This window comes from Lagenorhynchus albirostris, chromosome 20 (assembly GCF_949774975.1).
Source record: "Lagenorhynchus albirostris chromosome 20, mLagAlb1.1, whole genome shotgun sequence".
Taxonomy (NCBI): domain Eukaryota; kingdom Metazoa; phylum Chordata; class Mammalia; order Artiodactyla; family Delphinidae; genus Lagenorhynchus; species Lagenorhynchus albirostris.
In genome coordinates, this window is record NC_083114.1 from 9,948,948 (window position 1) to 9,969,012 (window position 20,065).

Consider the following 20,065-nt stretch of genomic DNA (forward strand, 5'->3'; position numbering starts at 1 on the left):
TTGCAGGTTAAATCGCAACACTGTTCTGCCTGCACCAGGCCAAACCCCAGAATCCCCATGTTTTCAACCTTAGGAACACACTTCCACCCATTTGAAAATTTGAGCTGCTTGCCCACAGCTTCCTGATGTCAGTCTTGAGGTGCAAGCAGCCAAAACCATAGACATTATCCCAGTCGCAGCCAAACCGCAGCCCTGGGCAAGGCTACAATTGTTTACAATTGGTTTCTGCACCCTTATGCTGGCTACCTTTATTTTGGCAACTTTGAATGCCAGGTCTTCAGGGATCCGTTGACAGTGACCCAAGATTTGGAATGTAATGGATGGTTTGTCGACTGTGTTTATTTGAGCAGTTTATAATCTGGTCAAAGAGACTAAATGTGAGCAAGAAAATGATAGACTACAAAGTTCTCTGCACGTCAGAGCAAGCTGAGTGGCACAGACAGTTTGTAGGATTTGAGATGGGAGAGATAGCTCACTAATTTAAAATACAGTGGGATTATTTTCCCCTCAAGACTACCTTGTATAAATGTTTTCTACCATTTTTATCCATTTCTCTCTTCCAGCTCAATCTTTTTTTTTTTTTTTTTTGGCTGCGTTGGGTCTTCGTTGCTGCGTGCGGGCTTTCTCTAGTTGTGGCGAGCGGGGACTACTCTTCGTTGCGGTGCAGGGGCTTCTCATTGCGGTGGCTTCTCTTATTGCAGAGCACGGGCTCTAGGTGTGCGGGCTTCAGTAATTGTGGCATGCAGACTCAGTAGTTGTGGCTTGCGAGCTCTAGAGCGCAAGCTCAGTAGTTGTGGCTCATGGATTAGTTGCTCCGCAGCATGTGGGATCTTCCCGGACCAGGGCTCGAACCCATGTCCCCTGCATTGGCAGGCGGATTCTTAACCACTGTGCTACCAGGGAAGCCCTCAGCTCAGTCTTTTAAAATGTGATGAATTTTAGATTTTATTCAGAGAATTGCCCACTAATCTCTTATCTGTTCTACACATGCTAGCATCCCTTATGCATATCAGCCTTAAAACTGTAAAGGACTCTTTTTGTCTCCATTTTTCAGATGGGAAGACTGAGGTTTGAATAGATTAATGAGTTGCCCAATGTGATACAGTTCCTAAGAGGCAAACTTAGGATTCCAGCTCAGGTCAACTTGACTGAAGCTCAGACTGTCTCATGCCTCTAGGACGATCATCTTTCCTTCTAGAAACCACGTTGCCTTCTCCTCACGTGAGTCTGCCTCTAGTTTCTGGTCTCTTCCAAAGCTGCCCTGAGAAGAAATGAGAACCACTATTTGTAAGCCTCCTCCAGGATCGTGGACAAAAGTCATGGCAGACAACCTGCCAGCTTTCTAGCTCCCTCAATTTTACCCTTGGTTTCCTTGGAAATTCAGGCCAACAGCCTCCGCCTCATTATAAACATTCTCACTCCTCCCACCCACTTCTGTCTCTCTTGAAAGGCAAGAGGAGACTGTGGCATCATCTGGATAGTATGTCTCTCCTAAAGATCTGGTCACCAGATGGATGTTGTAGAAGCTGCTTCTCTCATCCCTAAACAATGCAGTGCCCCAATAGCCTCATCAATGAGGATTTCCATCTCGGCTCCTCCAGGTCCTTTCTTATGCTCCCTCTGCCCCCGAACCTGGAGAAGGACTGTGTGTTCCGATAACCTGGGAAGGTCTTGCCCTGAGCTCCCGTAGCTCTTAGGCTGCAGCTGGGATCCTGCCTGATGCCCCAGGCACATGGACCAGCCTGAAAAGTTCTCATGCCTAATGAGCTAAGCTTCTTTAAAATGACCATGGAAACAGTTCTGGCTGTCCTTACGGAGTGACTTCTCAGCCAGAGAGGAGAAGCAGGGTCTCGTTCTTTAAGCCCAGGACCCCATCTCCAGAAGGATAGGGCTGCAGTCAAACTTTGGAGCACACAGACCTGGGTTCCAGACTCATCACTAGTTAGCTGTGTTACTCTGGGTAAGTCACCCCCTCTGGGCCTCAGTTTCCTTCTTTGTAAATAGGACTAATCAATGGGAAGATTTAATGAGATAATACAGGAAAAGGGTCTAGCACATATTGGGAGCTCAAGGTTGGTGCCTTCCCTTTTCCCTTGTTATGAACTGGAAATGAAGACTGGAAAAAGAAGAGAGGTGTCGCAAAATGAGGTCGGGTCCCCCAAAATGTCAGAGGCGTTCTCCAGCTCAACCCTCCACGATGCCCGTTACCCCGTATCCACCAAAGCCTCGCCCCCAAGCCCTGTTGTTCCACTGTTGTCCGCCAGGGGGAGAAAGGGCGCACGTTCGCTTGCGGGTAGCTTTCGCTAGCGCGTTCACAGAGCCTTGAGAGAGTGCGGCCTTGCGCGCTCCTGAGTCTCCGGGGGGCGTGCACGCGCAAGAGGCTGGGCGTGACGCGGCGCTAGGGTGGGCTTCGTTTTCCCGCGTGCTTGGAGCTGCCCAAGGTTGAGGCTGGGGGACTCGGGGGCCCGAGGAGAGCGGCACGGGTGTGGAGTGTAGGGCCTGGAGCTCTGCGGGCATTTCTTCTTCCGAGACCAGCTATCATCTTCGTTTTCCAGAGGGAACGACCTGACTCCCTTCAGAGTTAGTATTTTCTTCCCCATCATGGACGATCAGGAATTCCAAAGAAGGGAAAGAGAAGGGACATTCATTGGGCACCCTCTGACATAGGGACGGTGCAAGGGAAGTGGACCAACCTTAGGGGCAACGATGCCCCCATACTAGAGGAACTTTTGGATTGGGGTTTGCTTTGTTCGAAATTTGGTAAATACAGAAAAGTAGAAGGAAGAAAATGGAAATAATCCACATTTCCTCACCACAAAGGATCTCTTGTTGTCTCCCATAAATGTACCCTAAAACGTTTGTTACAAGTATTTATTGAACACCCACCAGCTATGTGCTTAGCATGTTAGGTTGTGTGGGACTGCAGAGGAAAAAGAATGATGACCAGGAAACAGGATTTTCAGAAATCTGCAAATGAGTGTATGTTAGTGTCTTAAAGGGAAATTCCCATAGCAAAAGCGAGGCAGTCACCTTAGGAAGATTTCAGAGAAGAAAACCCACAGAGGGAATTCCCTGGTGGTCCAGTGTTTAGGACTATGTGCTTTAACTGCTGCGGGCATGGGTTCTATCCACTGATCTGGGAACAGATTCTGCAAGCCCTGCAGGGAGGGGTGGGGGAGGGGGGGACAAAAACAAAACAAAGCAGCAACAAAACAAAACAAACCAAACCCCCCCCCACACACACAAGAAAACCCACAAAAGAGAGAAGCTGTGAAAATGATAAAGGCATTACAACCTGTATTTGAATTGAGTTGCACATGAGAGAATATATATGGGAAAATTATTTAGCCCAATTCTCTGATTTTTTTCTTGTAAGGTTTTTATTTGACTTTAAGTCACAAAATAATGCATGTTAATTGTATACAAAATTGTAAACACTATCAGAATTTTAATACTCATGAGGGAAATGAGGCCCAGAAATTCTAACTAACTTGCTTAGAATCCAGTAAGTCTGGGACCAGATCTCAGATTTCCAGGCTGGTACTATTTCTGTTGTATCATAATAGGCAAATGTGGTTCTGGCTTTAAATGAATTTCTCACATTATTGAGTTTCAGAGAATTCATCCTGGAGGGAAGAAGTCTACAAATTTAATCAAAGCTTGAGTTCTCAGATAATAATTAGTTCTTGGATAATTCTCACTAAGGAGATAGTCTGTAAACATAATGAATAGCTTTTGGCTATATCATAACTTGTAGTAGACAGCAGGAGCTGTATTGGAGAGTAACTAAATACATTTAATAAATATGGTAAAAAGTCAGATGGATTCTTATCCTTGTTAATTTCCAGGGCAGGGCATTCACACTTGAATTAGCTCCTGTGAAAGTTTATGCAGAACCAGGCAGGTGGCTGTCACTCCCATGATGGAGGAACCACCCAGCTTGCTTTCTCTATGATTCAGAACGTCTTGATCATTCTTCAGTCATGAAATGGGCAGGATGTGGGATTGTGAGACCAGGACCCAGCTAGAAACCCTTACTGCACACTACATGGTAAGGGAAAGAAGGCCTTTGGAAATATCCTTTTGAAAAGATTCTAGACAGAAGATCCAGAGTCAGACCTTTGAGGGGAAATGTTTAGGATGCTATAGAGTTCTTAATTTGGTTGTACATCAGAATCACATATGAAGCTTCTTAGAAGTAAAGCTTCCGGGGCCCAACCTCACAGCCTCTCTCCTCTTTCAAATCTGTGGTTCCCAGGACACTTAGATTGAGAGCCAGTCTCCTTACCATGGCTCATGAGGCCCACAGGATCTGGTCTTCACCCACCTTTCTCACTTTATCTCTGAGTGTCTAAGCACTTTCTTTCCCCATCTTTGTGTATCATTTATGTCTCAACTGAATCGTGTTTTCTCAGAGAACCTTCTTTGATTTCCCATCATGTTACCCAGAGACACCCACACTCTCTAGTGTATTTCACCCTGTTTTATTTTCCACATAGCCTTCCTCTCTCTTTGAAAGGCTACTTTGTACTTCTTCACTTGTTTATTGTCCATCTCAGGGGTCTCTCTGGCCCACCACCTTTTTTTAAAAAAATTTATTTAATTTAATTTTTGGCTGCATTGGGTCTTCCTTGCTGCGCGCAGGCTTTCTCTAGTGGCAGTGAGCAGGGGCTACTCTTCGTTGCAGTGCGCGGGCTTCTTATTGCGGTGTCTTCTCTTGTTGCGGAGTGCGGGCTCTAGGCACACGGGCTTCAGTAGTTGCGGCACACGGGCTTCAGTAGTTGCAGCACGCAGGCTTCAGTAGTTGCGGCAGGAGGGCCCAGTAGTTGTGGCTCACGCGCTCTAGAGCGCAGGCTCAGTAGTTGAGGTGCATGGGCTTTGTTGCTCAGCGGCATGTGGGATCTTCCTGGACCAGGGCTCGAGCCCATGTCCCCTGCATTGGCAGGTGCATTCTTAACCACTGCGCCACCAGGGAAGTCCCCGCTGCCTGTTTTTGTATGGCCAGAGAGCTAAGGGCAGTTTTTACATTTTTAAATGGCTGGAAAAAATGAGAAGAATCACGACGATGTATAGACAAAGTCGCCTATGTGATAGGGGCCTTGCAGAGCGGGGAAAGGAAAATAATTAAGTGCAGATGCTTTTCTGGGAATGAGTTTGAGACTAAAGAAACCTCTGTGTCTTAGAAATGAAGCTCTGTAACTGAAGAGAAGCAGATGCTAGAAAGACTACAGGAGAGGCAAGACCCACAAGATGGGGGTCAAGGAGTGGGCTTTGAACAGGTATTATCAGAAATAAGTGTGCCTGGGGACTTCCCTGGTGGCGCAGTGGTTAAGAATCCGCCTGCCAGTGCAAGGGACATGGGTTTGATCCCTGGTCCGGGAAGATCCCACATGCCACGGCACAACTAAGCCCGTGAGCCACAACTACTGAGCCCACGTGCTGCAACTACTGAAGCTCACATGCCTAGAGCCTGTTCTCCGCAACAAGATAAGTCACCGCAATAAGCCCAGGCACCACAACGAAGAGTAGCCCCGCTCGCCGCAACTAGAGAGAAAGCCCGTGTGTAGCAACGAAGACCCGAGGCAGCCAAAAATTAAAAAAGAAAGAAAAAAAAAGAAGTTAAGTGTGCCTGGGGTGCTCATGGCTTGTAGGATTATAAGAGCACCTCTTGTTTGGAGCCCAGGGAGGAATGGATACTTGAAGTAGGAAGTGGAATATTCCTTAAGGAAGAATATCACTGGGCACCTGCAGTGAGCCAAACGCAGAGACCCCGAGGTTTACAGCAAAGTGTTATTCACAAGGCAGGCGAGGAGACAGGGGAACAAATCTCAGATCCACCTCCAGGAATGAGAGGGGTTGGAGTGTTTATGGGATAAAGAAGCAAGGCCGTCTGAGGCCTGGGGAGCGTGGGGAAAGGTGATGGGAATAAGAAAAGGCGAGGTAATCCACGTTCTGTTCTGCGCAGGTGCAGCTAAGCTACAGGGTTCTTCATGGGCCGGGTGTTGAGAAAATGGCGCCATTAGCACGTTCTGAGGGTGGACTTGGGGGCCCGCTGACGTCAAAAGGTCACCGCGGGGACACTTGCGCATGCCCAGATGGAAGGCCCGCGGTCTCAACCAGTCTTAACCGGCTAGAGCTCAAACTGGACACAGCTGACTGGACGACAACTCAGGCAAACTTCTTATCGTTTAGGCTACGTGAAGCTTAGAGGACGTGGAAGTTTTGTAAAAACAAGGTGAGCCTGATCAGTGAAGGTAGGTTACAGCGTATTATTTATTAAGGAAGTTAGCGTTTCATGGATCTGACTGAAAACCACCTTCGGTTTCACTTGTTCACGTCTCGGGTGAGAGGGTGGACGTAAATGGAAGGAAGGTCACCATAGGTCTCAGTGGGAAGTGCTTCAGACCTGGGATTCACCATGAATTTTCACAGAAGAGTAGAAGCTGGGGGACAAGGCGTAGGAGTGGTGGCCCTGGGGAGGGGATGGAGGCGGGGGATTGACCAAGGGGAGCAGGGGTCTAACATGCCCGTCTCACCTGGAGAATCCCTGTGCTTCTTGGCGGACGGCCTCACGGTGCCTAAACAGCCCTAAGGCTCTTACCTGCCAGGTGGAATAGCAGTTTTCTTTTTTTTCTAGTTTGAAAGTTTTTTTTTTTTTTTTTTGAATAGCACTTCTTAGATAGGGAGTCAGTGAGTTAGGGGGACCTAACACTGTTTTCATTCTGCAGCCAAGAAAGATGATGGTTCCTTGTGGTCCCTCATAATATCCAGTCCAGATGGCTGGGAGGGGCAAGTGGTAAGGATTCTCCATCCCCTCACTTTTCCTTTCCTGTAATTTCCTTACCTATTAGCCACAAAGTACAGTAAGTCCCCTACATACAAACGAGTTCTGTTCCAAGAGTGTGTTTGTAAGTCCAATTTATTCGTAAGTCCAACAGAGTTAGCCTAGGTACCCAACTAACACAATCGGCTATATAGGACTGTACTGTAATAGGTTTATAATACTTCTCACACAAATAATACATTAAAAACAAACACAAAAAATAAACCATTTTTAATCTTACAGTACAGTACCTTGAAAAGGACAGTAGTACAGTACGACAGCTGGCATACAGGGGCTGGCATCGAGTGAACAGGCAAGAAGAGTTACTGACTGGAGGAGGGAGAGGAGGTGGGAGATGGTAGAGCTGAAGGATCGTCAGCAACAGGAGACGGAGGGCGAGCTGCAGTTTCACTCATGCCTGAACGCACGTTCGCATCTTTGAAAGTTCACAACTTGAAGGTTCGTACATAGGGGACTTACTGTACCTGGGATCCTAGACAATTGTTAGGGTTCCTATTGTGAAGACCTCACAGCAGCATTTAACATTCTAATATTGTGGGTGGGTAGGAAGGGTGGACACAAAATCCTCATCGTCTTGTGAAGACTGGCCTTGGGGTGGGCACTGTGAAGGCCCTTAATTCGTGTGCCATTGTGTGTGGGGTAAACCCTTCGTACTGATTTTGATGATTTATCCCACGTCTGAGTCGCATAAGAAGGAGATCATAGGTGAGTGCTGCCACCTTCCTGCTGTTTGCCTTCTGCTCCGGCAGCACAGCGCCCCAGTCCCCTCCCCTCTATCTCAGGAACACTGGCTTCAGAGGTCAGAGGAGATAAGCCAAAATCAGCCTGATCCTTAAAGAAGATGTGGCACATATATACAGTGGAATATTACTCAGCCATAAAAAGAAACGAAATTGAGCTATTTGTAATGAGGTGGATAGACCTAGAGTCTGTCATACAGAGTGAAGTAAGTCAGAAAGAAAAAGACAAATACCGTATGCTAACACATATATATGGAATTATCTTGCTTATTACCTCTGCTTCAACGTGGTGGTTTCAAAGGGTCACAGTTCTTACCCCTCCCGTGTGATTGTCCCCAGTCCAGGGCCTTGTTTTGAAAACTCACCCAAGGGCAGAGCAAACCCAGCAAACAGTATAGCTTACCTTTAAGGTAGGTTTCACATCCTTCCCCCTCACCCAAATAGATACTTCTATGGAGCACACTTTCTGGAAAATAAGCCCATAGATGAGGTTTGATATCTCCCATTAGAAACTCGCAATCTTTGGAACTCAAATCTCAAAGAGGCCTTGAGCAGCAGCATTGACTTTGGGAGACTGCAAGGAACTTTAGAGAACATTTAATCTGTCATCTTATTGTATTTATTAAAAAAAAAAACTATGGAGGGTCTACTGCTTAGGACGCATTTTCCTATGTGTTTTGGATGACACAAAAGTCATATTAAATATCTCTATCTTCCTCTCCTGCCTTCTTTCTGGAGAGCTCTCTGCCTCCCACCAAATTGTTCTTTACAGACCTCACACTCTTCTGCCTCTTTGTTTTTCCTAGAAGGTCCTCCGCCCCTGATAGCCCCCTTCGACTGGCTTCCTCCTGTCACCCAGGAGTCTCAGCTTAGCTGCTGTCATCTCAGGAAACGTCAATTCCCTCAGTCTGGGTTGGGGATCCTTTTCTTTTCCAGCTTATCCTGGACACATCTCTGTCACTACATGTACCATGTGATGATGCAATTGTGAATTTTGTCATCTCCCCTTGACTGTGGACTCTTTGAGGTTAGGGACTGAACCTGTTTATCTTTGAGTCAGACCCAGATTCTCCTTGAGCAAAGACTGGCAGGAGAGAGAAGCCATCATGAGGCTTATAAAAGGAGTATATCAAGGTGGGCGTGGCAGATATCACGAGAACAGTAAAAGAGTAGCATTACGTCACTATCGGCTTCTTGGCAGTAGGCCAGAGCTAGAGGTCCACCTCCAGCTGAAGGAAGTAGCCCGGGAAGGAGTCACTTCCTTCTAAACTAAAGACCTTGAGTCCTGGGGAGGTTCTATCAAGCGTAGAAGCCCGAGTCATCAACAGGTGAATGCTCTGATTGACAAGGCGGTGAAGAGTAGGGGAAGGAGCCCAAGACGGGGTGTCAGGAGACCTGGTTCTAGTTCATACTTTGTTCCACATGAGAGCCCACTGGCCAAATGGGACTCCCCAACATGTCATATCTTTTCCTCGGCCTAGAACAACTTCTGTCCTTCTGCAACTGTCTTCTGGTCAGGATACTGGTCTCCTTTAAGATCCAGCTCATATCCCGTCTCCTGAGTGAAGCCTTCATCTTCCAAACCAGATATGACGTGAGGGTGTCTCCTCTTTGCTCTGAACCCCTATGGAAAAATGTATATACCTCTTTTAGGAAACTTAATCTTGTTCTGCTTCACTATTTACTTATGAACTTCTCTTGTTTCTCCTACTAAATTACCCCCATTAATTTTCCTCTCCTTGAGAGCAAAGATCATATTTGTGGAGCTCCCTTATTTTATTACCTAATTTATGGTAGATGCTCAAATATTTGTCGACTGAGAGAAAGATTCCCTTTTATTCAGTAAAGAGTCGTGGCCAGTGGCATGGACTCTGAGCCACTCACAAGCTGTGTGACTCTGGGCAAGTTACTTAAGCTTTCTGTGCATCAGCTTCCCCAACAGTAGATGGGAATAGTAGTACCTACTTCATGAGGCTGTGTTAAGGAGTCAGTGAGCACTTAGCCTGGAATACTGTGTTAAGCATTAGTCCAGTCCTCCTTCGAAGAGTGTCAGAGCAGGAAATGCTGTCACCAGTATGGAAACACCAACAGGTAATTTGAATTTTTCCCTCCCTGACTTAGTGACTTCTTCCCCCATCCCCAAATCTGCTGTGACGGAACCACTGGTTAGTTGTAAAATCCTCCCAGACGGCTTTACATTGTTCTAGATATTTGCATGGATTCCTTGGTTTGGGTGTACAAGTGAGTTTGGGAAAGTAAGATTCTGCATTGTGTTTTCCAGTTAATCTTATAGATTTATTTGTTAATTTGCATTTGTTTTGTTTTTACAAGAAGGAGTGCCTTTAGATAGGTTCCTGAGAACACACAGAGGTTTCTCTATTAGTGGAATTAATTAGAGATAGAGCAGTGATGTCCCAGACGGTTAATAGTGACCAGGTCCCTGAGCAAAGTCAACGTCTTGTGATGATTAACACAGTTTACATCTTAAGTGAACAAAGACAGCTTTCTATACCAAACACTCAAACAAATGAAGATTCCTGTAACATTCACAGGCTCGAGGCTACAGACAAATGATTCTTAGAATCATGAAAACAACCCTTCTAATATTGATGGAAAAAGCTCTTCGACCCTTTAGAAAAACTAAAGGAAGGACCTACTGTATAGTACAGGGAACTATACTCAGTATTTTGTAATAACATGTAAGGGAAAAGGATCTGAAAAAGAATATATATATATAACTGAATCACTTTAAAAAAATTAATTAATTAGGTTGTGCCTGGTCTTAGTTGTGGCAGGCGGGCTCCTTAGTTGCAGCATGCATGTGGGATCTAGTTCCCTGACCAGGGACCGAACCCAGGCCCCCTGCATTGGGAGCGCAGTCTTAATCACTGCCCTACCAGGGAAGTCCTGATAACTGAGTCACCTTGCTGTACACCTGAAACGTTGTAAATAAACTGTACCTCAATTTAAAAAATAAGTAAATAAAATGGGAAGGTTAAAAAGAAAAAGAAAACTAAAAGATCCTGAACCCCAGTTTTTGCAGGACAGGATACAGAATAAGTAAAGATTTAACTTACATTTTGTGGTCCCTAGTATGTAAATATTTCCTCACCTATTTCCTATATTTCTGGAAAACCAAGGTTAATGGCTAGCCCAGGGCTTGCCTTTCTTAAGCACTTCTATCTACACCAAAAGTATTTGGTGTTATAGGTTTTTTAATTCCACCGGCTAAGGTTGGATTATCAGATGAAAGAGGTTGAGATGCTACAGGGAGAGGAGGTGAGATAACGTAAGTAGTGGAGTGAAAGGGAAAAGAAACATGTTGCTCTGATTGAGATTCTCTGCTGTTAAGCACGGCGAAGTCCTGCTGGCCCTCAGCCTGTTTTGCTGCCCTCCACCACAAATAACTTGTTTCAGAAGCTTTTCCTGTTGTAAGGCCTGGGTTGGAGCGGTGCTTTTCACAGTACCTGCATCTGGCACCAGGGGGAGGCCTGCAGGGAAAGGGAGCCTTTTCAAGCCCTGCTTTCTTTCAAGGAGGGGACAGACTACAGACACCCTTCTTTGGGATCTGCCCTGGCATGGACCCAAGCTTGTCTGCCTGTCCCCTGCTCCGTACAGGCTGGAGTGGGGAAAGGAGGAGGCTGCCTGGGTGAGCATTGTCCTCCTCTGCAGTTGCTTGTTTCCTTTTAAGGACATTTGTTTTGTCTCTGCTCTGACAAACAAATAATAAGATTTTCCATGGAGGACTGGACAATCAGAGGAACTTCGAGGCAGCGGGCGTGTTCCTGCTTCTGTATAGCTATGCAAGGGGGAACGGAAGGAGAAGGGGGAAGAGACCTTAGAAAGCTTAACTGCATCCTGAGCAGGTTTTATATTTCCATTAAAAGAACACTGCAGTTTACCATCATCATGCACTGAGTGCTCCCCTGTAGCTGAGAGGGAGTTCAGGACAGTAACCATGGAGACACGGCACTCCCAAAAGCAGCGTTCCGGTGTTGGAATGCTGAATCCAGATTGAAGAAGACTAACAGCCTCAGGAGGTTCAGAGGTTAGACTTCTTTGAGCTTCAGACGTTGGACTAAATCGTTGAGTCACTGAGGTTATGAGAGGCATAAAGAAGCAATCCCAACATATTCTCTGGTCCCATTTCTATGAACTATTCAGAACAGTTAAATTTCTAGAGACAAAGCAGACCAGTGGATGCCTAGGGCTGGGGCGAGGTGTAGGATGGAGAGTGACTGCTAATGGGTACATACAAAGTTTCTTTTGGGGATGAAAAAAATGTTCCAAAATTAGGTTATGGTGGTGATTGCACAACTCTGTAAAACCACTGAGTTGTACACTTTAAGGAGTGAAATTTACGGTATGTGAATTATATCTCAATAAAGCTATTAAATAAAAGCTTCCCCTACCCTGTCCCCCAAGAAAAGCAAATTCCAAATCTAACTATAGTTAAGGAGGCACATGTCCCCACTGAGGATGGGGTTATAGATGAAATAAGATTGACTGTGAGCTGATGTTTGCTGAATGAGGGTGATGAGTACTTGGAGGTTCCTTATGTTATTCTCTCGACTTTGGTATGTGTTTGAAAATTTCAATAGTAACAAGTCAAATGAATTTTTAAAAACTAAAACACACACAGACCACCTAAAATGCTGTGAGAAATGGAAGGACAGAAAATGGGCGATGGTAAAAGCTGAATCCCACAGTTACCACCTAAAGAAGGGTTATCTCACGTGTCAGGGAAACGTGAAGAGAGCAGGTTCTGTTGTAGGCATTGAGAACCTGGCCGACCAAAAAAGAAATCTAGAAGGTCCATAGCTGATAATTTGCATCGTCACTAGTTTTTCTTATCTTTATTCAAGTTTTATTTTATAGATACCAAAAAATGGGCTAGAGAATGGCTGGGCAAGAGAATGCCAAAGTGAAAATAATCTGTTACCTTTTTTGAGACGAAATAAAGATTTTAAAACAATCACTCTGAAAACAGCACGGTAAAAAAAAAATTCATGTTAATATGAAAGGATATGTATAAGGAAAAGTAGGTCTCCTTCCCATGGTGGACCTCAAGTTTTTTGGTTTTTTTTTTAATCTTTTTTTTATTGAAGTATAGTTGATGTAGGGCCTCAAGTTTTATTCCCCAGAGACAATCGCCAAACCACCAGCAGTTCTTATAAATGCAGAATGTGTGTGTTTGTGTGTGCGCTTGTGCACACGCACATACAGGTATACACACTTACCTTTTTTCTTATATATATGAGTATATGTATATATAAGGTATACCTCGGAGATATTGTGGGTTCAGTTCCAGAACATAGCAGTAAAGCGAATATCACAATAAAGCGAGTCACATGAATTTTTCGGTTTCCCAGTGCATATAAAAGTTGTTTTTACACTATACTGTAGTTTATTTAATGTGCAATAGCATTATGACTAAAAAAGGAATATACATATCTTAATTTTAAAATACTTTATTGCTAAAAAATACTAACCATCATCTGAGCTTTCAATGAGTCATAATCTTTTTGCTGGTGGAAGGTTTAAAATATTGGGAGAATTACCAAAATGTGGCTCAGAGACACAAAGCAAGCAAATGCTCTTGGAAAATGGTGTCAATAGACTTGCTCGAAGCAGGGTTGCTGCAAGCCTTCAATTTGTAAAAAATGCAAGCACAATAAAATGAGGTAAACCTCTGTGTGTGTGTGTGTGTGTGTGTGTGTGTGTGTGTGTGTGTGTGTGTGCGCGCGCGCATGCGTATGTATGTATGTATTCTTTTGCACCTTGCTTTTTTTCACTTAGTTTATTTTAAAGGAAACGATGGTCACATTTTTTTTTTTTTTTGGCTGCACCACGCGGCACTTCCCCAACCAGGTATCAAACCCGCGCCCACTGCAGTGGAAGCGCAGAATCTTAACCACTGGACCGCCAGGGAAGTCCCTGATCACTTTTAAAATATCATTAAAATATCCCCCTTGCACCCCACAAGTTAGATGGTGATTTTCAGTGACCAAAGAGAAGTCTCAGACCTACAGCAAAATAAATCTCTAAGTCAGGCAAAGGGCAATTCTCCCTTTGCCTTTCATGAAAGAATCATAGGCCCCCAGTAGGTCTGAAATCAGGTCTGGAGGCAGGACCGGGAGAAGAAAGAAGGAAAGACATCAAGGAGCGTGGGGCAGTCAGATCAGAGTCAGGCTCCGTGCTCTTAGTCTGACTGTCCACAGTCTTCGGTTCTCCCCGCCGAGGCACCTTTGAACCCGTGGGGAAAAGTCCTGATCCATTTCTGAGTGTTGTAGACCCTACTTCTCCTCTATTACTGCAGGAGTTTCCAAACACAACCTGAACGCTGGGGTTTGCCCTGGACCCGAAGGAAGTGCTTGGGTACCCCGTACCGTGTGTGTGCAATGTGTATGAGAAGGTTACCTTTGTTGGGAAGGCTTTTCCTTCATTCTGAAATTATTTCCTTCCTTGTTTTCTTCTTTTTCTTCCTTTTTTTTTGAATAAAATGATGTTGATAGTGTTCCCCTTGCCAAATATCTTTATTGACAAAATTAAAACACAAGTATTTATATTAGAAAAATGTTCTAAAATATATGTTGGACTCCACATTTAGATTTCCCGGGTAGTAAAATTGAGAATAAAAATGTTGGGAAGCACCATGTTGTCATACAGTGAGCCCCTTTGTCAACACAGCCTGTCCACCCTGTTCCTACAGACTGCCCTCCTTGCCCATTCCTGTTCGTGGAAATTCTCATCATCCAGTCTCAGCTCAGAATGCCACGCCTGCAAGCACAGAGAGGTTAATAAGAGAAGAGACATACCTCAGAGATATCCCCTAGTAGTATGAGAATGACAAAGGTCGTATTACAAAATTGTGGGAAGGGGGAGAGTGGAAGGATTATTCAATGAATAAATGGGAAGTACAAGTGACCAGTAAGCATATGGAAAAAGTGCTCTCTCTGAATAGGTATCAAAGAAAGACAAAGGAGAACATATTCTATAAGTATTTTTGGTTAGTTAGAATTCAGGGAGAGTCTCAAACCCTGCTGGCATAAATTGGGGGATGAAAGAAGGATATAGTTACCAACAAAAGGAAAAGAAACACTGGGTAGGTAAAAACAGCAAGGGCCCATTGCAAAAGTTTTCAAATTCTGGTCTTTTTTTTTTTTTTTCTGGGTAAATTCCCAGAAATACAATTATTGGGTGAAGGGGTATGGACACATTTAAGGCTCTTGTTTCTTTCCCAAATGATGCTGATTTATCCTCCCATTAGTACAGGAGAAAACCAAGCTTTGAAAATTAAAGATAAAATAACCTATGAACCAAGTGAAAAAGTATAACAACTATGACTATATCTAAGCAAACTGTTGAGTGCTTGGGAATCTCAGGGAGTCTAGTTCTGGCTCTGGATTCTGGGCTTGGCTTGGACCCCAAACTGAGCTGTGAGCAAAACTCCTGCTTTTTGTGTCTCATCTTGTGCAAGTACTAAAAGAGAGTCTTGGACTAGCTGATTTCAAAAGTCTCTTGCAGCATTAATATTTTATACCTCTAGGGACTTCCCTGGCGGTCCAGTGGTTAAGACTTACTTTCCAATACAGGGGGTGTGGGTTTGACCCCTGGTTGGGGAGCTAAGATCCCACATTCCTCGTGGCCAAAACACTAAAACATAAAATAGAAGCAATATTGTAACAAATTCAATAAAGACTTTAAAAATGGTCCACATCAAAAAAAATCTTTAAAAAATTTTATAACTCTATAATAGCAGTTTCTATACAGCTTTCAAAGGTTTGGAGCATTTAACAGAGGAATAATAGCTGACATTGTTTCTAGGAGCCAGGACAAGTTGATACCCAGTGGAAGGAGTCCTGAGCAGGAAAAGTGCATGAAATGTCTGATGTCAGTCTGTGGATGACCAGCCTTGTCCATTGGTACATGTAAGACCTCCTGGGGGACCCCCACAATTACCTGGGGGAGTACTTAGCCTGGATTTGTGGGTCCACATTGTGAGGTAGAGGCAAGATCTGCTACTGAAGACAGAAGAGCAAGCATATTGATTAGGTATGTCCTAACTGTACTTTTAGTCAACAATTATTTATAGAACACTTGTTCTGTGCTAGGCACTGTCCTAGGCTCTAAATATTTAGCAGTAAGAAAAAAAGCCTTTCCCTCAATGGACATTCTCATGGAAGGAAAAAGCAATAAAGAAAGCAAATAAGTGAAATAAATAGTATGTCAGATGGTGACAAATTCTATGGAGAAAAAGCAAAGAAAGAAAATGAGGGAGCTGTGGGAAAGATCACAATTTTTATTTTAAAAAATTAATTTATTTTTGGCTGCATTGGGTCTTCGTTGCTGCGCGTGGGCTTTCTCTAGTTGCAGCGAATGGGGGCTGCTCCTTGTGGTGCGCAGGCTTATTGCGGTGGCTTCTCTTGTTGCGGAGCACGGGCTCTAGGCACACGGGATTCAGTAGTTGTGGCACCCAGCCTCAGTAGTTATGGCACGCAGTCTCGGTAGTTATGGCGCACAGGCTTAGTTGCTCCGCAGCATGTGGGATCTTCACGGACCAGGGCTCAAACCCGTGTCCCCTGCATTGGCAGGTGGATTCTTAACCACTGTGCCACCAGGGAAGTACACAATTTAAAAATTTTTTAGAGCAGTTATAGGTTAACAGCAAAGTTGAGAAGAAGGTACAGAGATATCCCATGCCAAGCCTCCCACATTAACAGCATCCCCCATCAGCTTGGTACCTTTGTTACAATTGATGAACCTCCATTGACACATCATTAACATGTTCCAAAGTACATAGTTTACATGAGGGCTCACTCTTTTTTTTTTTTTTTGCGGTACGCGGGCCTCTCACTGCTGCGGCCCCACCCGCCGTGGAGCACAGGCCCCGGACACGCAGGCCCAGCGGCCACGGCCCACAGGCCCAGACGCTCCACGGCACGTGGGATCCTCCCGGACCGGGGCACGAACCTGCGTCCCCCGCATCGGCAGGCGGACCCTTAACCACTGCGCCACCAGGGAATCCCTGAGGGCTCACTCTTGGTGTTGTATATTCTGTGCATTTGGCCAAATGTATGATGACCTGTATCCACCATAGTGTCATACCGACTTGATACAGGGAGGAGGAGGTATTTAATAATATCCTCCAAACTGAGAAGGAACTTTGAGACAGAAAAATGAAGCAGGCAACTCCGAAGTACAATTATGAAGTTTATTGTGGAGAACTTACATATGCGTAGGAAGGCTTGGGCAGATGGACAATCCAGAGGGTACAAGGGGATGTAAAGTGGCCAAAGCTAAAAATAGAATCTGACTACCAAGTGAGAAGCATGGCTGCACAGACTGGAACCTGGGTTTTTCCTCCCCCCGAGGGGTATCATGACCATTAACTATCTGCACCAGCAAAAGACATTCTTCCAGCTGTCATATCAGATGAAGGTAAGGGTGAAAGTTGATAGGGAACTTATCTGGCTTGGGCGCATTCTTTGTGAACGCAGAAAGGCGAGGGAATAGAATTGCGGTCCTAAGATGGAGCTGACAGAATGGAGTCAGTGTGGTGTGGTTCAGCCACACAAGAGCATTTTCACTGCCAGAAAAATCCTCTGTGCTCTGCTTATTCATCCCGCCCTTCCTCCTAACCCCTGGCAACCGCTGATCTTTTTACTGCCTCCATAGTTTTGCCTTTTCCAGCCTGTCATAGAGTTGGAATCATACAGTATGTAGCCTTTTCAGATTGGCTTCTTTCACTTAATAATATGCATTTAAGTTTTCCTCATGTCTTTTCATGGCTTGATAGCTCATTTCTTCCTAGCAATAAATAATATTCCATCGTCTGGATGTGCCACAGTTTATCCATTCACCTACTGGAGGACACCTTGGTTGCTTCCAAGTTTTGGCAATTGTTGATAAATTTGCTTTAAGCACCCATGTGCAAGTTTTTGTGTGGACATAAGTTTTCAACTCCTTTGGGTAAATACTGAGAACATGATTGATGGATCATATGGTAAGGGTAGGTTTAGTTTTGTAAGAACTGCCAACTGCCAACTGTCTTCCAAAGTGGCTGTACCATTTTGCATTCCTATCAACAGTGAGTGAGAGTTCCTTTTGCTCCACATTCTTGCCAGCATTTGGTGTTGTCAGTGTTCTGGATTTGGGGCATTCTAATAGGTATGTTAGTGGTATCTCATTGTTGCTTTAATTTGCATTTCTCTGATGACATATGACATGGAGCATTTTTTCATATGTTTGTCACTTGTGTATATTCTTTGGTGAGGTGTCTGCTAAGCTCTTTAGCCCATTTTTTAATCAGGTCTTATTCTTGAGTTTTAAGAGTTCTTTGTATATTTTAACAGTCCTTTATCACATATATCTTTTGATTTTCTCACATTCTGTCATTTGTTCTTTCAGTCTCTTGACAGTACCTTTCACAGAGCAGAAGATCTTAATTTTAGTAAATTCCAGATAATCAATACTTTCTTTCATGGCTCATGCCTTCAGTGTCATATCTTTAAAATCATGACCAAAGCCACGGTCATCTAGATTTTCTCGTATGTTACCTTCTAGAAATTTTATAGTTTTGCATTTTATATTTAGGTCTGTGATCTATTTTGAGTTAATTTTTGTGAAGAGTGTAAGGTTTATAGATTCTAGATTCATTATGTTTTACATGTGAATATCCAATTGTTTGAGCATCACTTGAAAAAAACTATATTTTCTCCATTGTATTCCTTTGCTTCTTTGTCAAAGATTGGTTGACTATATTTATATGGTTCTATCTGGGCACTCTGTTCCATTGATCTATTTGTCTATTCATTTATCAATGCCACAGTGTCTTGATTACTTAGCGTTATAGTAAGTCTTGAAGTCACGTGGTGTCGGTCCTCCAAATTTTTTCTTCTCCTTCAATATTTATTGGCTCTTCTGGGCCTTTTGCCTCTTTAGAATCAGCTTGTCAATCTTTATAAAATAACTTGCTGGGATTTTGATCAGGTTTGCATTGAATCTATAGATCAAGTTGAGAAGAACTGACATCTTGACTATATTGTCTTCTTATCCAGGATCATGGAATACCTCTCTGATTATTTAGTTTTTCCTTGATTTCTTTGAAAAGTATGTATGCAGTTTTCCTCATACAGATCTTGTATGTATATTTTTAGATTTATATCTAAGTATTTAATTTTTGAGGTGCTAATGTAAATGGTATTGTGCTTTTAATTTCAAATTCTGCTTGTTCATTGCTGGTATATAGGAAAGTGATTGACTTTTTTATGTTAACCTTGTATCTTGCAACCTTGCAATAATAACTTATTAGTTCCAGGAGCTTTTTTTGTCAATTCTTTCAGATTTTTCTACATTAAAAGATCATGTCATCTGTGAATAAGGACAGTTTTATTTCTTCCTTCCCAAGTGGTATATGTTTTATTTCCTTTTCTTGTCTTATTGCATTAGATTTCCATTACAGTGTTGAAAAGGAGTAGTGAGAGAGGACATCTTTGCCTTGTTCCTGATCTTAGTGGGAAAGCTTCAAGTTTCTCTCCATTAAGTATGATGTTAGCTGCAGGGTTGTTGTTGTTGTTTAGATATATATTTTTTTAATTAATTAATTAAATAATTTTAAAATTTTTGGCTGCACTGGGTCTTCCTTGCTGTGCACGGGCTTTCTCTAGTTGTGGTGAACGGGGACTATTCTTTGTTGTGGTGCATGGGTTTCTCACTGCAGTGGCTTCTCTTGTTGCAGAGCGTGGGCTCTAGGCGTGCAGGCTTCAGTAGTTGTGGCACGTGGGCTTCAGTAGTTGTGGCTCACGGGCTCTAGAGTGCAGGCTCAGTAGTTGTGGCGCATGGGCTTAGTTGCTCTGCAGCATGTGGGATCTTCCCAGACCAGGGCTCGAACCCCTGTCCCCTGCACTGGCAGTTGGATTCTTAACCACTGCACCACCAGGGAAGTCCCAGGTATTCTTTATTAAGTAGAGGAAGTTCCCTCTATTTCTAGTTTGCTGAGGGTTTTTTTTTTTTATCATGAATACATGTTGGATTTTGTCAAATGCTTTTTCTGAATTTGATATTAATATGATCATGTGATTTTTCTTCCTTAACCTGCTCATGTGATGGATTATATTAATTGATTTTCAAATGTTGAACCAGATTTGCATACTGGAATAAACCCACTTAGTCATGGCATATGATTCTTTTTATACATTGTTGGATTCTATTTGCTAATATTTTGTTGAGGATTTTTGCATCTATGTTTATGAGAAAAATTGGTCTGTAGTTCTCTTTTCTTTGTCTGTTTTTGCTATTAACGTGATTCTGGCCTCATAGAATGAGATAGGAAGTATTCCCTCTGCTTCTATCTTTTGAAAGAAATTGTGGAGAACTGGTGTAAGCTCTTCCTTAAATATTTGGTAGAATTCACCAATGAACCCAAACTACTTTCTGTTTTGGAAGGTTATTAATTATTGATTCAATTTCTTTAATAGAA

General features: G+C 43.6%; 1 long non-coding RNA gene across 1 annotated transcript; it reads left to right on the forward strand.

Moving 5' to 3' along the window:
• The first annotated feature begins 1,075 nt into the window (after positions 1 to 1,075).
• On the forward strand, positions 1,076 to 13,981 carry LOC132511193 (uncharacterized). The gene is made up of 5 exons (XR_009537546.1): positions 1,076 to 1,221; positions 5,966 to 6,235; positions 6,729 to 6,796; positions 7,067 to 7,282; positions 13,904 to 13,981. It is a non-coding gene; the product is annotated as an uncharacterized LOC132511193 (long non-coding RNA).
• Positions 13,982 to 20,065: the final 6,084 nt, after the last annotated feature.